Raw genomic sequence first — 16,320 nt, 5'->3', positions numbered from 1 at the left:
CACTTTGTAAAGTTGGTGTTCCAAACGTTCTACCTTTTGATTCGGTCAGTGAACTTCCACACGCCGGAAATTTTGTTGTACTCTGGTTATTGGAGTAAATTGTATCTTTGTCGTAAAGTAGTTATCGTTAACTTTTGGGAGATTAGTTATTAGAAGCGATATTTGATGCGTGATGAACTATACATCTAAACTTTGTAAACATTTCATTTTAACCCCTTAAATGCATGATTTTCAATGTTCCATATTATCAATTTTTCGCAAAGTATCTCTTGTTGGGGCATTATTTGAATAATCTGGTGTGATGTCAAATGCATACTCATTAAAAGGTTAAAAGTGGTTTCATTTATATTTTAATGCAACGTTAATAATACTTGAAAAATATATTCAAAAACTTAATGAAACTTGTATACAAATGTAATGCGCAAACATCACACTTCGGCTCGTCTTCGGGTATACCTCGGGAACCGAACGAAACAAGATATGGAACGAGGCCAGCAGCGTGTGCTAGCAACAGCAGGCTGCTGGTTCACCATGAGTTGACGAGCATGTTAGTGTTGGTGTAGTGCTGGTAAATTGAAGACGTGTTTTGTGCTTTACTCAAAACTCTGTGTGAATTGCCTGGTGTACTCGGAAATCTCCCCTCCTACGGCTACCATATTTCGGTGAGTCTGGTTTCCACTTTGTATTTGTAGTCTATTGTTTCTTTGAGCGAGGGGCGCCCCGAATGGACTGCTACAAGTTGACGGCGATTGGGATTGAAGGTTTCTTTTTCTGTTGCATGCGCTGTTCATTATTGAGGCCGGTGCTGTCGCACTTTTCGCTATAGTTTATATGTATATAGCAGCGTGACGTTGGTTGCTGGGGGAAACCGGTGTTTACTTGTGAACTGTTGTTTCATTTTCAGCGAGGGGCGGTCGGTGCATGTCTGGTTTGTTTCATTTTTAATTTAATTTGCTTTTTTTGGTATATTTTGTTAGCGGAACAATCAATAATAGCACACGCCGCTAGGAGCACTAGGTTCGAATCCCGATCGATCTTTTATGGTGGTACATTTTTTGACAGGGGTGCATGTGTTATTCGTTATATCGTGAACAATTCTGGTATATAAATCGAACCATTTAAAATCAACAGAATTAATACCAATTACATAGCTTTTAATCGGCAGATCCCAGTAGGGGCGTGTCAAGAGGTAGTGAGATAAATTCGATCACCGACCCACCCGCAACCATCTGTAATGTCGTAAGTTTCATGCTAACGAAATCTAATGCATTGTGTGACATCCATTTGGTACGTCAGGGGCATTTCTCAGTTTTGTTTATATATAAAAATATTTTAAATCCTCGCGGTGCAATAGTACCTTTTCCATTCCATTTTTTTCCAGCTATCTTTATCTGAAAGCCGTATTTCACAAAACAAACTATCGTTGTTTGAAATAATATTATGAAGTGACCTGGATGATCGATCTAGCAACCAACTGAAGCTGTGATGGAATACGCCCCCCCCCCCCCCCCCCTCCCCCCTAAAACGACCTACGCTGTTTTCTTTGCGTAGAATTCGAAGCCCAGCTTCAACGTTCAAATTGATTATTTATCCGTGATTGCCAGTCAAGCCATTCGTTAAAATTTTGATAGTTATTATCATGCCTTTGTGATATCCACTTTGAGCCACCAAACTATTGAAGTATGCGGCCATTGATGGCACTGTATCATAACATCCGAGGGGTTGTGCGTCATAACGTCCGGGACATTATGACGTACCAGTCTGCGTCATAACATCCGAAAACGGATGTGTGTCATAATGTCCTGGACTTGCTGACACACATTAATTTTCGGAACTTATAACGCACCCCTTGTGCGTCATCATGTCCCGCACGTTATGACGTACATTCGATTTCGAATCTTATGACACAGTCGATATCCTGGACACTGAGAAGCGCTTATAGTTTCGAATATTGTAACGCATAAGAACAGTGTCATAACGTCCTAGGTCATATCATCCAAAAATAATGTGCGTCATAAATTCCGGGATATTGTGACGCACAAGGGTGTGTCATAAGGTCCGATAATAGATGTACGTTTTACAGTTCTCAATCATTCTAGTGTGACAATGTCCGAAAGTAGTCCTACGTCATAATGTCCGAGATCTTATGACGCACATTGATACTAGGATGTTTTGAAGTAGGGGAATTGCGTCATAAAGTCCGAGATGATATAACCCACTAATTGATTCGGATATTTTTAAGCACAGGTACTGCGTCATGGCGTACCAAATCAGAAGGTCCCCAAGAAGGGTGCGTCATAACGTCTGGGGCATTGTGACACATAAGGGGTGCGTCACAGAATCCGAAAATGAGTGTGCGCCATAAAGTCCGGGACATTATGACGCACATCCGTTTTCGGATGTTATAACCTTATTCGGACGTTGTGACATAAAAATGATTTCGGATCTTTTGACGCATTATTGTTTTCGGATGTTACGAAGTCCCGGGCTTTGAGGCTCACCACGTTACAGGCCCGTAGCCAGGATTTTGTTTCGGGAGGGGCTTAAAAAATTTGCATAAAGCTTTTAATTCTGACAATTTGATATAGTCACTAGAAACTAAATTAAATTTTGAAAAGTTCATAATGAAATCAATTCCAAATCAAAGACAATTCTAAAAATATGTTCATTGTCACAAGAAAGGTTATAGTACTTACTCTCGTTACAACAAAGTATATTCTAGAGTTCACAGTATTTATGCGCTAACCGAATATGACAATGCTTGACGGTGCTGGAAAACACTAGGTGTTCCAAGCTACACCTTTAAAAGGCGTAGAAGATGCTAAACCGAAATGAGTAGAAAAATATCCATAAAATGTTCGAACGAAGAGAATGTCGAAATTCGTACAAAATCTTCTGATTTAGCAAGCGATTTGTAGATGCGCAGAGACGGTTCAACTTCTATTTTCTTTGTCTGGTGTTCTGCGAGTATTACCAGTTCCAAGGCATCATGCTAACACAATTTTTTGATATATTCTATTTAAATGAAACTATTTTCAAGACTAGCCTTGGTCGGGTAGATTAGAACCCCAGTTAGGAAGGATTTTTGGTAATCAATAGGATCAAAATATAAATTTAAATGATTAAATCAACTGAAGGAAACTGCCCACAATTTAATTGATTAAAGAAAATTGTCTACAAATCGAATGAAAACACTGATTACTAATATCTTCTAATTTTCCTTCAAATCGCCAGTCGCCGTGCATGTGTCGTTCACCGTGCAGTTTCAAAATCACGAAATTTAAAGAACTAGCTCCCTAAATCCATTGGAGAGATCCAGATCCCAAATCCTTTCGTTTCATCGTTTTATTGAAACATTCCAACTAAAGTTGAATCAAAATTTTAAATACACCGTAAGTTGATCATATAATGTGCACTGGTGCCAAACAAATGTCCTCAACTACTTATTCTCGTTTTGTTGGTAATAGTTTTATATTATTTCTAAATTGTGACGTATTTAGATAGGTATTTTTACGGTGACTATGAGGGCGGTTTTCATTTTCACGTCAAATCCACCTAAACACACGGTAACTGGGGACTTGACGGTACGTGAAATTTGTTAAATGTATTACCAAAAGAACTAGAAGGTCTACCTTCTGATGTCGCAAAAAGCAGAAGCAAAAAAAATTGCTACGCTATAGCAGGCTACAGGCACCAGTGAATCAAGCTAGCTATTGTTCTATATCAGTGCACATACAAATTGTATCGTTGCCCCCGGCTGCGGAGTAAAATGAGTTTGCCAAATGAAGCAAAAGTGCCTGTGCAACGGGATAACACGAACAGTTAAGGAAGTGGAACAATTAGTTAAAGTGAAAATGGAGCTTAATCTCGCTGAAGTTACCTACATTCAGCTACATCACGTAAAAACTGTGTTTTGATCACGTTTAGAAGCTTAGCACAGGCCGAAAACTTTATTGCAAAGAACAACATGCAACACGAGGTCGAATTTAATAACACCAGAATCAAGATCCCCGTGCATATGGAAAACGACATGGTGGACGTGCGTATCCATGATTTGGCCCCGCGCACGAAGGAGGATTTCATCAAACAAATCATGTCGCAATATGGAGAAGTAGAATCTATTACGAATGACACCTGGAGAAATGTTTTCTCCGGCATTCCCAATGGCGTTCGTATTGTGAGAATGCGAGTGACTAAACCAATACCTTCTTACATGACTATCGAATGCAAATCACCGAAGGATGGCGTGACCTATAAGCAAACAACGCTAATTACATATCCCGGGCAGACCCCAACATGCCAATTCTGTAACTATACAGCCTACTACGGAAAAACATGCGCCGAAGCAACTAGTCAAAACTCATCTACTACAGCCAACTCTAACACGCAGCCACCGAAACCTTCAGATAAACCTAAAACAACGATCCAATTACCCAATAATGCAGGTACAACGACCACGACAACCGCTCCCAAACCAACAACTAGCATCGCCAATAAAGAAGCAAATACCGATGAAGACGGATATACAACAGCGACCCATAAGAACAAGAAACAAATAAGAACCTCTGATCGTGAACAGGAAGAAAGCAGTACCGATGACGACATGGACGGGAACGATAACGCGAGAGAAGGCAGACTGAATGACCACCAAGCGGCCTCACCGCCAAGGAAAAAGATCTCAACACGCAGCAGCAAACTGCGTCAACAAGATCTGGCAGACCGACATTCTTAGAATTTTTTTATTTTTACTTATTGTAAAAAAAATTAAAAGACCCACGGATCAGTTGTGCTAACGCATTGAGCCGTTTCAAATAAAATTTTAGATTGAAAAAAAAAAGAAATATTATAAATATGAACAAGCTCAATAATTTCAGCATCTCTTTATTCCGACATATGGACGGGTATACATCGCACTTACTTCACCTCTGTCGAAGAGTAACGTAGGTGTAAGGCCAACTTTCTTTGATGATTTCTGTTGTTCTGTAGTTGAGTGCCCAGAAAATATAGAACAGCTGCTCTTGGGTCGATTTCAATTTATTTATTATTTTTTCTCTCTTTTTCTTCGTGATCTCTGCTCATCTCTCTCATTTTATTCCACAACGAACACAAATAAAACGAAAACATGAAATCGAAACATTAATCCCAATTTATTGACTGTAGACTCAACTAGTTACAACATTTTAGTCGCTCTCCGTGATAGGCTACTGATGTTTGTTCACTGTATCGTCACGTCGTTTTTAGACTTACATGGACATTAATTGGAAACCATCGAAAGAGACAGAAATGCTGCTGCTTACAACATTAAGTTTATTATGATTGATTGACTAATATGTGGTTTAGCATCTATTGACATCCGTTGAAAAGTAAGGATAAAATCACAACAGATAGTCCTACCGCTACTATGTACGTTTCTGTATGTGAACAACATTAGTAATATACGACGGTATACAATTCTTGGGTTGATGAACACCTCAGAAAAACCGCTGTTTTACCACTTTTTGGCTTGTTTATTTTTTGGCATTTTTCTTGCTTATTGTTCGATTGTTTAAAATATCACTACTTTGCGGACTAATAATGTTTAAATACGGACCGCATTCTCCGCATAAAATGAAATTGAGTGTCAACAGAAATACTATTGCATTAAAATGACGCGAAAACAAAAACTGTCTTCTCGACTATATTGTCATCAACTAACGGAAATGTTTTTGTCTAGCACGCTTGAGTGAGATGCCTGATGTTTCTACTAAGCGTACAGTGCACTAACCTATTACAGAAATTCAATCTGCTTATGCTTTAACTAACTTTATTCTGGCTAATATAAAACATAATATCTGAGTTTTGTTAGACTCAACCACTAGCGATAAAGTTCTCATTTTGGGACAGTTTTTGAGCTCACTTTTCTATAAAACTTCTGCAATTTTATTATATATTTCGTTTATTTTATTCGGTTCAATGCATTAGCTAAATGAAGCCTTGTCTTCAATATATTTCCATGATGTGAACAATGAAAGTGATAAAACGTAAATGGTTGTCCTACAGATCACGTGCGAACAACTAGCGATTGCATGTGGAGAACTATTTACTAGGCTGAGAAATATTTTTCCTAACCAACAGTGTCGCGGTGGTGTTCATTTCTATCTCGTACACTTCCTTATCATCATAGTGGTTACTGCCATGTCCATGTTCGCGAATTTCTGACGGGTCACGAGTGTCGACTTCCTCAATGATGGTGCCGACCGTTGATTTTGAGATACTAGACGCAGTTTTTGCCGTCAATATTATCCGAACAGCAGCCAAAATTTGGCAAATGTTTGTTTTTCAGGAAATGGTTTTGGAGACTATGTATATGCAAAGATATAATGTGTAAAATAATACTATCGCATTCAGTTTTTACGTGCAGGGTCAGGTTGGAGGAAATATGTCATTTGGAAAAAATGGTATTCATTATAAAGGACACATCTAGGAAGTATATTAAATGGTATTTTTGTGGTGAAAATCTAGGTGAACGATTTTCACCACAAAAACACCATTTAATATACTTCCTAGATGTGTCCTTTATAATGAATACCATTTTTTCCAAATGTGACAGGAATCTTTTAATAGCCACGGTGCAAGTAAGTGGTATCAGATCTTGTAGCCGAGCATTGATTTTCTCATCGTCCATATATATGAGGATCAACCACATGTTACAAGTTGTTATGCAAAATGACTGGTTTCGCCTGGGCTAATTTGTTAAATGGCATCAGCACTGAACGCCTGACATGGTTAAACTCGTTAAAGGCGATGTTCGTAAGCATAACCTCCATAATCACCTTCAGCAAATATTTCACATCATTAATGTTGCTCCAGCCAAATACGGAGGCTATTGACTTCAGGTCTTTTCGCATAAGATCGATCTTATGCGAAAAGACCTGAAGTCAATAGCCTCCGTATTTGGCTGGAGCACTACTTCTTGCTTCTGCGACTCAATCATTCGACAGATCCCCACAGCAAGAATTAAAGTAACAGTTTCGTTTGTCTTCCGACGAGTCACACAATATGAAGGGAACTGTTTTATCACACTCAGCATACTGAGTAGATATCCTGACCGCTGTCTTCGGTGGTTCGAAATAGCAATCTTCCTCACAATTCTCGCATTAATTTGTTGAAACCAAACAAGATACAATTTTTTTAAGAGTCTCCGAAAAACATGTTGTTTCTTAAATTTATTTTTGAAAATTTTCGGGGGGGGCTTTAGCCCCCTAGCCCCCCCTCTGGCTACGTGCCTGCCACGTTATGACCTCAAAAGCTGATGTCAAGAGCTAGCGAGTCATGGATGCACTACGGAAAACCACAATGCATTGTATGAATTTGTCCGCAGTTTTTTTGAAATGTGGATTCCACAACAGTTTGCGATCTATTATTACTTTAGGATTTTCTACTTTCGTGGCAAATTTGATGGCAGTTTCATTAAGAATAGATGATTTTCGGGCTGCTGTTATTTTGCGAGGATTTGTGCTAAGATTCTCCCTTTCACATTGAATATTGTCACGTTACGTTCAAAGCAGTTTAAATACGATCCAACATCGTGGATTCATGCTTGCCCCTAATAATGATAGCAATGTTGTCAGCGTAGTTCATTATTTTGAATCCAAGGTCTTTCACTTCGTTGAGGAGGCCGCCACAGAAGGTGTGATATACCCTAGGGACAGATCACTTGTGATGCATTTTTAAAAATCGGCTAAATTAAATGCATTTCTTTCCATCAAAATAGAAATTCATAATGTATTTAGCATTGCGTGTAAGACGTCAAAACCCTACAAAAAATTAGCCCTACATTCAACAAAACGTCGAACAAAGTGAATCAGCGTTTGTTAAACAAACTTTTCTGCAAGGGAGTGCAAAGTTGATGCAAAAATGGAAATTAAATGCATTTTTTCTAATTTGATGCAAATTTGTTATACATTTCTAGAGTGATCTGCATCTAGGATATACCTCCTTATTGAGGGTAATCTGTAATGGCTCTCGCACGTATATGGCACCCCTATCCCATTTTTATTGGACTGACATCAGTCAACATCTCAGCGAGCACACAAATTATGGGCCCCACTGACAGTTCAAATTGTTCTGCTCTCTCGGCATGACATGCCTCAATCTGTAGATGTTTATTAAAAAGTTAAAATATTGCACCGATAATTGATGAAAAGTGTTGTTTTAGACATGTTGGTGAATAACAAAGACTTTACATCATAATGCATCAACTAATTACATGAACTCGAATATTACAAAGTGGTGTCAAATGGAATCGATTCTGTACATTGTGAATCGACCTTAACGCGATGTTTTAGATCTTGGCTGTGAAATCATGGCGGCGTAGCAGATACCTGGGTCCTCGTGGTTGCGACACTATCGCAGTTCGGCAACGCAGCATTTCAGTGATCAACTCGACAGTGCACTATACAAATTTCATGGAGACCATCTTAGGTTAGATGAAAAATATGGTAAACAAATAAAATCGATTCGGCGTTCAACCGAACGCCGAATCGATTTAAAGGCAGTACTGTCAAAGGATCGCCCAATGTCAATACTGCGCATTCCTAATTTGCAGGACATTTTCAATCTCTTGAATAAGATTGTGCAGTTGATTTCCCAGGTTGATAGGCAATTGATTAGTGGTGGCCTACTGAAAATTTTTGTTTCCTTTTCTATATTTATTTCGGAACAATCTCTATCAAAAGACCATGTTGCAACGCCAATTGCTGGTGCCATTGCGGTTGTGACGCTTGGTGCAGACTGCGTTGGCTAGTACATGGTAACCAGGTCAAAGGTCTCGTGTGGCAAATGACATATCCGGCATATGCCGGCTTCTTGGAGCTGAACATATCTCCAGGAATTCCTCTTCTATATTATCCTGTAAGGAATGATTATCATATTGGTCTGGATCAGAGACTGGTGCGTGCATAGCATTCTACTTCCATTTTGCAATTTTCTCCTTCACGGTTTGTAGATTGTAGTCCGCTGGCGCCAGACGAATTTGGCTATAGTTGCGTTCCGCAGCACGAACTGCTCGATATACTCCATGTCGATTGGCATATTCCACAAAGTCTTCTCACAGCCGTCGTAGCTGCGTTACATATTGTGCCTGGATGTCGACTATACCTTGTTCCCCTTCATTGTAGCAATGCGAACCTCTTCAGCACCGACTGAGGAGGACACATCCCTACATATCTGAACGCTTTCCGGCTTTCCTCAATTTTTTCTTAAGATCCTCCAGGTCATTGATCCAAAAACTGTATAATAAAGTACCCAATAACTCAATTTGGGTAAAGAGCTTGTACCCATAAATGAATGTAGTACTTTTTACCCATAATTTTTCGCAGAACAGTTACAACAAAATGCGTAAAAATACTCAATACTGGAAATCGCCCGACAATTAAAAAAGTCGAAGATAGAATTTATTCCGAATTTTTGAAAAAGACATTAAGAAACATTCATTTCACTCCTGATCATAAATTCCTTCTAGAAACAGTATAGGAATCCTACTCTGAAACCTCAAAAAAGAGACTGGCATTGGACGGTATATTATTGTTGGCTGGATCTTCTAGAGTAGGCTAAATTACCGATCTGGCACATTTTTGCAGATCCTGAGTTGTCTCAACTGCCGTTATTCTGGGACATTTTCGAAATGTTCCGATTCCGCCACGGGTTCCGATCAATATTCCCATTGGCATTACCTCATCGAGTGATAGTGAAATGCATAAAAAGTACTCGAGTGAGCCAAGATCTTGAGATCGTCGAAGTGAAAGGATCATCTTTTCTGAAGTGTTTTCTCCTTTTCCGAGAGTTATCCTCGTTAAGGTTGAGTATTCTACTGAGAGGGTTTTCCCTGGAATATATTCTTAAAAATGTAAAGCATTCTTAACAGCAACATGTCCTCTCAACTTTCGAGTTCGAGTGTTGTCTGGTTTGTCTTTCTATCTCTGCAATAGGAAGCTCACCACAACAGGATCTACTCCATAACCCCCCAATTCCTTGATAATAAATTAGTGTTGTAAGGAGTCGTATGTCTCTTGTAAACATTGAAGGCCACGATACCGTTAGTCTTTGCATGTCCAAGAAAGAACATGTATTTTTCTTTGCGTACCTTCTAATCCTCTGCCAGGAGACTATTCTGCTCGCAATGGATATGTATGCAGAAGCTGATAATACTGCTCTGGATCTTATACAGATTTAATAGGCAGATAATTGGCATGCACTTTGATTAGCTGAACATGTTGCTATACTTGGGAACTCTCTCAGTGTCCTAGTGTACAAAAATAATTAGCGAGCCAAGAATACGAAGCAGTTGACCACCAGGATCTGGAATTGTATCTGGAAGATGGACGTCAGTGCCGTCCAGCGCTCTTGTGAGAGCATCGCGACTAAGTTGCGTCGTACGGCTGACCAGGGCCCCTTCTCCAATATACATTGACGTTTTTTTTGAAGAATACACATTATGTTTTTAATAAAAAATACTTTTTTTAAATTTTGATTATAGAGGTTCTATCCTTAGGGATATTCGCCTCTTTTTGGGTTAGAGAAATTTCTTTTTGGAAAAATCTCTAAACCTATGTGCGGGGTTGGGAATCGAACCCAAGTGAGTTGCGTATAAAACAATCGATTTACCAACTACGCTATGCACATCCCTTATAAAAAAATACTGAATTCGTTGAATTTTTTTTTGTTTTTTAACTACATGACTGAAAAAATTCTCATTTTTTATTGAACACCCGTTACTTCTGCTTCGGGATCCTGGGATGCGACATTGGCTCCATGTCGCGATATTGCGCAACCGTTTCACCCAGATTTCTTCTGGAAATTGCGGGACTTTAGCAACCGGTACATTTTCCGAGGAGCGGGCCATTTGGCATAATGTCATTTGGCATAAAGTCATTTGGCATAAGGTCATTTGACATAACGGACATTTGGCATAACGGTTATTTGGCATAATGATAATTTGGAGAATTGATCACACTGAAGGTCATTTGTCATAACGGGTATTTGGCATAACGGTCGTTTGGCATAATGGCCACTTGGTATAATTTTGAGAATTGATCACACTGAAGGTCATTTGGCATAACAGACACTTGGCATAACGGTCATTTGGCATAATGGACATTTGGCATAATGGACATTTGGCACAATGAACATTTGGCATAATGGACATTTGGCATAATTTTGTTAAGTGATCTCACTGAAAGTTATTTGGCATAACATACGAATGTATATTTTATCAGGTGAATGAGTCATAAGGTTAAAACTGCACTAAGCAATAATAATAATGTGTTGTTAGCCATTACCTAATATTGAGTATATTTCGAGTGAATTTTTAACCTTTTATAACTGATTTTTCCTTCTTTCAAATATGAGCAGTTCTTTTGAGTTTCATTTTTGAAATTTTTGTGCTTGTTCATTCTTGCAATTATGGATTCTTTGATGTGACATACGTTTTAGTACAGTGGTTGGACACTTTTTAACTGGACCGCTTTTTAGTTGGACCTCCGCTAGTTGGACCATTGTCCAACTAAAAAGCATCTGAACGTCAAAATCTCATGTCAAATTGACTTTGACAATCTATCTAACAATCTTACACTACTAATGTCTTCTTTGGAGAGTTTTTGACATTTGTCAGTCGGTCCAACTAGCGAATTAAATTCGTTAGTTGGGCATAGGCTGTGGCCCAACCAACGAATCACGACTGTATAGTATAGTGTAGAACTGCGATCCACCCGATGTATGTTTTGTTTTGGCCTCGGAGTACTCAAACATAGGAGCTATACATTAGTTTAGCCCTAGAACATTGCACTGGAGTAAAAATGTACCCCACACCTTCTTTGAAGCCGTGTGAAAACGAGAATTCGGCATTTACCGACTTGGGACCTTAACCATAATTCAATTTAGAGTTTCTAGTAAGAGTAGGAAAAGGTGGTATAGCCAGTTTGCTTATAGCCTTTGTGGAAGCAGGTGTCAAAGTTGGCTTGGGGTACATTTGTACCCCAGTGTAGTTAGTGTTTCGTCAGGTTTCGTGCTGTCAGTGGAAATACGATTTGTGACAATACCAGTTTAAATACTGGTTGTTTTACTATGCAAGTAACAATTAGTATTATATAATCGTTTTTAATCATTAGCATTGCTCTTCTTTCGACGTCGAAACGAGGACATACGAACAGTATGTCCTCCGCAGTTTCGTCAACACCTGGGCAGACGGGGGCCTCCGCGTGCCCAAACCTGTGGAGGTACTGTCGGAAGCGGCCATGGCCTGACAGGAATTGTGTCAGATGAAAGTGATCTTCCCCATGGGGCCTACCCACCCAGCTCGATATGTTAGGTATCAGCTGGTGAGGCGACCTACCTTTCGAGGAGTTATCCCAATCGCGCTGCCATCCGGCAACCGAAGCCACCCTGGTACGCTCGCGGACTCCTCTAGTGTCATGCAGCTCAAAATACTCCTCGTCTTCCCGGATGACCAGCCTTGTTGGCATCATGCTCGTGTGATACCGTGCAGTAGGCAGATGACGCTCTGAGACACATCACGCGGTAGGTGCTCTCCAGTTTCCGAAGGTAACTGGTTGCCCCCAGTGCTCTCGCCCAGGACGGGCCGCCATACCTAAGGAACGGCAACGCCTGCCAGTAGCCTACGTCTACTGGCGCACACCTGTTGGACATCATCCTCGATAATGCCGCAACAGTCGTCGAAGCCTTTTTGCATGCATAGTCGACATGGCTGCCGAAGGTCAGCTTGTCACCTATGATGACCCCGAGAATCTTCAATCTCCGCTTTAAAGCGATCACAACTTCTCCCACTTGAATATCTGCAAGTTGTACCGACTGTTGACGATAACCACCTCCTGTTGAGCGAGCTCCAGGCCTCGCGCTCATCCATTCCTCCACAGTACTGACCGCGTGTGATGTAGTCAGTTCTACCTCGGGGATTGACTTCCCGTAGACCTCCAAGGTTACACCATCGGCGAAGCCAAAGATCTTGACACCAGGAGGGAACTTTAGTCTCAGAACCCCGTCATACATAAGGTTCCATAATACCGGGCCCAGAATCGAGCCTTGCGGGACTCCTGCGGTAATAGGAACACTTCTCTGACCGGCATCGGTCTCGTACAGTAGTACACGATTCTGGAAGTAGCTTTCCAAAATCCGGTACAGACCCACCGGCAGACTAAGTCTGTATTACTCTACGTGCACTGCTGTAGAACACTACCTTGTGATTTGCCACTGGGACCATTTTCTAAACTACGTAACGCTTTTAGGGGGAGGGGGAGTAAGCTAGAACGTGGCGTAACATGTTTTTACTGAAGAAATTTTTTTGAAGACGATTCATATGTTTAGTTATCTTCAAGAGTAGCACAAAGCAGCTCTTTCGTTGATGGCGTTGCCCCAGTTGCGTCTCGTAACTCATCGATGTCGAATCTCGATGTACATGCTAGACATGTGTTGTACGCCGCCAACAGTTTTGAGTGCATGCAGATCTCAATATGGTATGGGGCAGAATCTATGTTCACACTCTGGTAGGCGCGATCGTTTGGGGTGTCTAAGGAATTTTATTTTATGTTTTTTTTATTTCTCGGCTTTTCGGTCTTTCAAATCAGAACGGGTATTGTATACTGCCCGACGTTTCGGCCACTGGTTTTGGTCTTTTTCAAGAGAAATATGTTATCGTGCTACGTCTACACGTCGTTTAACGACGTTGGGAAGGTTCATAATTTTTGCTTCATATGCAACGGTTTGGTGAGTAAAACTGGTTAGTTTACACATCTACCTTTTTGCCACTGTGAACCTTCCCAACGTCAATAAACGTCGTATAGACGCAGAACGATAACATATTTCGCTTGAAAAAGGCCAAAACCAGTGGCCGAAACGTCGGGTAGTATACAATACCCGTTCTGATTTGAAAGACCGAAAAGGCGAGGAATAAAAAACAAAATTAATGAACATTATCCGGTCGTATTTATATACTTTAAAAATAAGGAATTTTAGTTTTCAGTTCGTTTGTCAAGTGATTTCCAGATGACCTTAGACTACCTTTCCGGAGAATGATGGGAGGCTCCTAAGCATACACATCTTTGCCATTGTTATTATAGCGGTGAACAGACTGCTCGTTTCGATCATCGTTCTGTACATCGCCACGTAATATATCTGAGTGTTCATGTCACCGATGTCAAGTTTCACACCAGATGCGTGTGCAGATGTAGTATACAGGCATTGCGTGTGGGCATTGCACATTGATGATGCTGTAGTTGTAAAAACGGTTTTCAATTCTTAACACATATACTGCTGCTGGCCGCCTGTCGGTCGATCACTCGTATCATCCTCTCAATAGTATAAAGCAGCGACACTCCATTTGGAGTCCGCGGACCCCTTGAGGCCGTGAAGTAGTTGCCATGGGTCCACGATGAATTTCTTTTCCGGGTGTATGCTGGAATTTCAAGCATTTGATCGTAACATAACGTGTGGGTCCGCAACAGCCCTGGGTGTTTTCGCAGGGGTCCATGGTACGATAAAGGTACAGAACCGCTGGTATAAAGCCAATTTCAAACACATCACATAGGTTGTGCCACAGCTCCAATATCTGTCCAATTGTAGTCCTTTATTCGCTGACTGTTCCGATTTTTATTATCTTCTTTATTTTGCATAATTTGTTTTCTGGTCTGCTTGATAGGCCCACTACACCAACCTTCTGTCATATAGTGAAGTTTTCAAAAACTCATTCATCAACATTCTTTTCAATAGGTTTCTGTAGGTTGAATTGAAGTTTTAGTTATTTTCTACCCAGTAGCTAGTTATACGGTCGTTTTATTCAACCGAGTTGCCTTCAACTAAGATTGTGTGTCGAGGAGGTCGTGATTCTTCCTTTCTTTGATGTAACATAACCAGAGGCTTTCAATTGAAAAAATTCCAATGAAAATTACTTGACTGGGATTGAACCCAGACTCACTGTGCCGAGTAGCAGTCAAGTTTACCATTTAACCGGCACTGTTTTCCAAAACCTTGAAGAGTACTCTTGAACTCAGTAGGGTGTGTTTCTTTGTATCCATGTGTTTATCCACAACAGTCTTATTTTTTATTCGTAATGATTTTCCATCGGCCTCTGTCTGCGTAGAGTATCTATCACCGATGGACATATATCTAGACTATCTAGTCTGGGCAACGCCACCATCTGATATGACCATCAACATCTGGACCGGGATAAATAGCTTTAGTCCCCTGCCGAAGGAAAATATGACCAGAAATTTTACACCTCAGAAAATCCTAACAACCTCGTTTGGGATTGATCTGAGACCACATAGTGTAAGAAGCAATCACACTTACCAATCTACCACCATTGCCGTCCACAGCAGATCTGTCACTACTTGCAGCAGCCTTCTTCTTTTTAGTAGCCGGTTTAGCGTTACTTTTGGTAGACAACGTTAAATTTGTGGCGCTTATTTTTTCCCAGGAGATGGTTTCCACCTTTATAATGAGAATGGCAAGCGTGCCATCGGTTTTGCGATTGATTCCACCTAGAGGTATAAATAGATTGAGTAGAAAACTTGAGAACAAATGTTTCTACTAAAAGCGATTGTTAAGCCACTCATCTCTTCCTGGCGATGAGCAACTTATTGTTCAGCGATATACTACCACGGTACCCTGCGTACAATACCTATTTCGAGTTTGTTTATTTAGCACATTCACACTATCTCCGGTGATATTGATGACGTGGTTTGGTGCTTTGTGCTCCAATTAAAAGCGGATGCTCTTTGTTTGGTGGATTGGTTTATTGGATTGATTGATGGTATGTTAGCCGGTCGATAACAATGTTAATATGTATGCTGATGAAGCAACTACACAGATACACTGTTTAGACGGGTTATATATTGCTATTCAACGTGTAGTTGTCTTATGTATATAAGGATTCCTGTAGAAAATGAGACAATTATGCGTAGAATGTCTTTTTAGGTCTTAATATTTTTCTAACAACCGATTGGCAGAGCTAAAAATTTGTGATGACCCATGTAGGTACAAGGATCCCTTCGGTACCAAATATCACTATCCAAAATACCGAAGGTAATTTTGCGTTGTAATGTTTCATTTAATTTGGTAAACACAAAAACTCCTAAGTTCATCCACTCAAAGCTCTATTACGCTAGTTTTTTGTTTCAATAGCAGACCTCTCAACCGCACACTAGCTTGGTGAGTGTTTGTTGTATGGCTACAGTGTAGATCGCGGTACAGCTGACGCGGTATGCACACAGCAGAGACCAAAGAGGAAAAGGTGATGTCTCTTGGCAACCCACCACGCCGCGCTGCCTG

General features: G+C 40.4%; 1 protein-coding gene across 1 annotated transcript in view; it reads left to right on the top strand.

Moving 5' to 3' along the window:
- Positions 1-538: 538 nt before the first annotated feature.
- Positions 539-16,320, top strand: part of LOC131693409 (activating transcription factor 7-interacting protein 1) — a 90,502-nt gene continuing 74,720 nt past the window's right edge. The window contains exon 1 of the mRNA XM_058981189.1: positions 539-662. The gene's annotated coding sequence lies outside the window, so the exon portion shown is untranslated. The remainder of the gene's footprint in view (positions 663-16,320) is intronic.

This window comes from Topomyia yanbarensis, chromosome 3 (genome assembly GCF_030247195.1).
Source record: "Topomyia yanbarensis strain Yona2022 chromosome 3, ASM3024719v1, whole genome shotgun sequence".
In the NCBI taxonomy this organism is placed as follows: Eukaryota; Metazoa; Arthropoda; class Insecta; order Diptera; family Culicidae; genus Topomyia; species Topomyia yanbarensis.
Note: the sequence above shows the minus strand (reverse complement) of the source record. Positions and strands in the feature narration are given on the sequence as shown.